The sequence below is a fragment of the Mastomys coucha genome, unplaced genomic scaffold (assembly GCF_008632895.1).
Source record: "Mastomys coucha isolate ucsf_1 unplaced genomic scaffold, UCSF_Mcou_1 pScaffold21, whole genome shotgun sequence".
Taxonomy (NCBI): Eukaryota; Metazoa; Chordata; class Mammalia; order Rodentia; family Muridae; genus Mastomys; species Mastomys coucha.
In genome coordinates this window covers 187,134,184-187,138,542 of record NW_022196904.1, presented here as the reverse complement: position 1 = coordinate 187,138,542, position 4,359 = coordinate 187,134,184, and positions in this window count along the sequence as shown.

Sequence of the window (4,359 nt, the reverse complement as noted above, 5' to 3'; positions counted from 1 at the left end):
CAACACTCTATGCCTCAGTCTTCTTAGCTGGGGGAGTGTGTTGTCAACACTCTATGCCTCAGTCTCCTTAGCTGGGGGAGTGTGTTGTCAACACTCTATGCCTCAGTTTCCTTAGCTGGGCTGAGGGCTGTTTATGCCTCTGGCCTCCCAGTCCTTTTGAGAACCCAGCAGGCACGTACTGGTGGGCTGCCCTCAAGGATGCCCAGAGGACCTGAGTCCAATATGGATGTGTAGTCACTGTCTGGCCTGTGCGCTCTCTGTGACTGCTCCAGAGAAGCAGTGAGTTGACCACATTCCATACCCTGCAGGGGTTTAACGTTCACTCTGGAAGACAGACTATTAAATCATTAGAGAAAGCAATACACATCGTTCCCTTCAGTGACCCTGAGGGGTGGGCAGTTCTTACCCTGCGGGCTGTGGCCTTAGAGGGCCACGGAAGAAGTTAAAACAGAGGGTGGCTGAGTGCTGGGAGAAGGTGACAGGGACTATTTGTTGGTGAGGATGTGACATTAAAGATAATATCAGTGGTCCAGGGAGAAACTCTTAGAGCCTCTTCCACTTCCTCATGTAGAGTGTGGGCTCATGTGTACACCAGCATGCATGCGGAGGTCAGAGGACAGCACTCAGACTCCATTCTCTTCTGCCAGGAAGGTCCTAGGGATCAAACTCAGGTGATCAGGCTTGATGGCCAACACCTTGAACCACCAACAAATCTTGCTGACCCCTAGACCAGACCTTTTAAAAGATCCTGGGCAGTTATGATGGTGCACCCCTTTAATTCCAGCACCTAGGAACCAGAGGCAAACAGATATCTTGAGTTTGAGACTATCTTGGTCTATAGGGCAAGTTCCAGGACAGACAGGGATACACAGAGAAACTCTATCCTGAAAAGCCAACAATAACAACAACAACGACAACAACAACAACACAAACACACACACACACACACACACACACACACACACACACACACACCCCAAATGGTAGAGAGAAGAGAAGATGGAACTCTGAGGCTTGCCTGTGGACAAAGCTGTGACATTTTGTCAGACCCCATAAGAAACAAGGACAGGACGAAGCCGTCATACTGCTTGGAGTCTAGTCATTCGAAGGCTGCTTGGTATGGCTTCTCTTTATAAGGTGTGCAGTCCAGTCCACTCGCTAAATATGTCACTGAATAGGACACTCTTACGTTTTCCAGATGTTTTACAATGATTGAAACAGGCCAGTGTAGACCATAGTGGGTTTTCTTGTCTATGTGTTCTGCTGAGCCCTATAACAGCCTGGTGAGCCAGGCACGGGGAGTTTATTACCACAGATCCCATATAGCAGAGAGAAGATGAACTTCCAAGCTGCGCGTGGTAGTGCACACTTGTCTCTTAATTTTTTAATAATGTACTTCTCTTTAAGAACTTTACAATGAATTTCAGTCCACTCTGAGCTTTGTCTTCCTCCTCCTTCCCTTCCACTTTTTTACCTTCTATACCCCACCAAGTCCAACTTGTGCTGCCCATATAATCATAGGTATGGGGCATCAGTTGGAGCATGGTTGACACTCAGGGCCACACCCTTAAAGAAAACCGACTCTTTCTCCCCCAGAAGCCATCATCTGTCAACAGTTCCTCAACTAGTGGTGTCCAAGCCTCTTCTCCTCTGCGTGCTTAGTCTTGGGCAAGTCTCATACAGGCAGCCACAGCTTGAGTGAGTGACATCAATGGTCCTGTCACATCCAGGAGACACAGTTGCCCCAGGTTCCCCTGACATCTGACTCCAGCCCCTTTTTCTTCAATGGTCCCTGAGCCTTGTGGGTTGGGGCAGGGATCATATAAATGTCTAATCTGTGGTTGAGCACGCTAAATTTTGGTCAGCTATATGTTTCTGCCAGGTTTAAAAACTTGTGATCTAGGCACTCAGGAGACAGGACCATGAGTTTGAGACTAGCCTGGGCTACTTAGTGGAGCTTTAGCATGGGGGCGGGGGGAGCAGGGAGTGGGTGGGTAGGAATGTTAGCTGAGCTGCAGAGGGGAAGAGGGACTGTCCTAGGTCACTCAGCTGGAGTTCATTTTTCTTCCTGACTGGATCAGTGACATTTGGGTTGCTCTTGCCATTGTTAGTCCTGCAAGGAACCCTTGGAAAGCAGGTTTGTTTCTGTAAGGCACTCTCTCTTCTCTTCCCCACCCCCTCTCTGTCTCTGTCTGTCTCTGTCTCTGTCTCTGTCTCTCTCTTTCTTTCTCTCTCTTCTATTGCATTATCTGCAATTTAGGCAGTGGTACGATAACACTTGTTTAAAATAAATGGCTCTAGGGGAATTCTAGAGCTTGCCAATTTCTGTAGTGTGAAGACATTAGGGTTGATTTTGACTGAGCCCCTTGACAAAATTCCCTGGAATTTAATAATTGATCTTATAAGCCAGCACAAGCTGGATGCCTCACACCACTGTTTTCAGATGCTCTGAGACAGGGAGACTCAGAGACAGGTGAGCTCAGTAGTGTGTTGCCCTGCCTCCATCCAAGTTCACCAGTTCCTACTCAATGGAAGATGGGTTTACAGACTGTGTTGTCTCCTGAGAGGTCTGATGATGCTGGCTTGAGGTCAGGAAGGGAGGAGAATGGAAAGAAGAAAGATAGGAAAGAAACAAGGGAGGGGGCAACTAAGAGAGGGAGGCAAGATAAAGGAATGGAGGAAGGGAGGGAGGAAGGGAGGAAGGAAGGGAAGAAGGAAGGAATGGAGGAAGGAAGGGGGGAAGGGAGGAAGAAAAGGGAGGAAGGAAGGGAAGAAAGAAGGGAGGAAAGAATGGAGGAAGGGAGGGAGGAAGGGAGGAAGGAAGGGAGGAAGGAATGGAGGAAGGAAGGGAGGAAGGAAGAGAGGAAGGAAGGGAGGAAGGAAGAAGGGATGGAAGGAGGGAGGGGAGGAAAGGAAGGAGGGAAGGAAGGGAGAAAGGAGGGGCGGAGGGAGGGCCGGAAGGAAAGGAAAGAGAAGAGGAAGAAAAAGGGAAGAGAAAGGATAAGAAGGGAAGGAAAGGGAAGGGAAGGGAAGGGAAGGAAGGAAGATTATGTGTACTGAGCATAGTGTGGAAAGTGCATCTTTACCACAGAGCTAGGAGGTAGAGGCAAACTCCTTGAGTTTGATGCCAGCCTGGTCTACATAGTTGCAGTCTAGCCAAGACTAAATAGAGAAACTGTGTCTCCAAAAACAAACAAACAAAACAAAAAACAAAAAATCAACAAATAAATAGAACTACACAGAGGAGGGGGTTGAGTTCTTTAGGGGTGTCAATGAGGAATTTATCACCCCAGTATTATCCTGTTCCCCCAAAGGGCCGAGGAAGCTGAGATGGACATCCATCTGCCGCTAACCTCTCTCTGGCAGGCCAAGTCCAGGACATTCTGATGGCTTGGCTCAAGGTGGGGGCAAGCTGCCTTGATTCCAAGTCTTATGTCTTAAAGTGAGAGAGGTGCTGGATGAAGGAGACTATCAGCAGATCAGAACTCTGGGTGAACCACAAAGTGACCCAGGGCAATATAGACGGGTGACCTTGTCAGAGGTCACATTTGCACAAGGTCCTGGTAAGGATAGGGGTTGAAACTCTTCCTTCCTGTGCCACCAGAGAAGAGCAAGTAAGGAGACCCCTCTCCTAGATCTCAGAAGTGCGATGTGTAGTCTGGTGACAACGAGTGGGGGTCAGCACTGGGGCCCAGGCTTCCTGATGACTGGATTTGGTGGATGAAGCTCAGCCTTTGCTTCAGGAAAGACAGTGGCCGCGGTGGATATGGTGACCTCATGCTCACACTCACAGGTGTGATTTCACTGCCCAAGGCACCTCCATTTGGGGGCACATTCATTTCTTTTAAACATCCAGTCTCCTTATTTGAAAGTCTAAATCCAGAAGCTAGCACAAGAAACCAGCAGAAGGAACAGGTCCACAAAAGCCACACGGGAGGGAGATGAGCTAAGAACATGGACCTTCCCAGGCCACCCAAACCTCCTTTGAAGTGTACAGAATAACAAAATATCCAAAACAAAACACATGCACAAAACCCAACAGAAGCCAGAGCCTGTGTTTCTCAGGGTTCCTTAGCCAATGGTGTCTCTGAGAGGTTTAAATGGCACTGTTTGTTTAAGAGCCGAGCAGGTGCTCTTCGGTGTCATTCACAGGGAACAAAGCACAGCCCTGGCCTAGGCCACGGGGACAGCCATTAGCGAGAGAAGGAGAGAAGGCACGTGGGCCAACCTTTCAATGTGGAAAGGGTCTTGCTTTGTTCCCTCCTTCTCTCAAGGTAATTTCTTCTTGGCAAGGCTGCTGGGTTGACATATGACTAGACTATATCCAAATGAGAGAGAGAGAGAGAGAGAGAGAGAGAG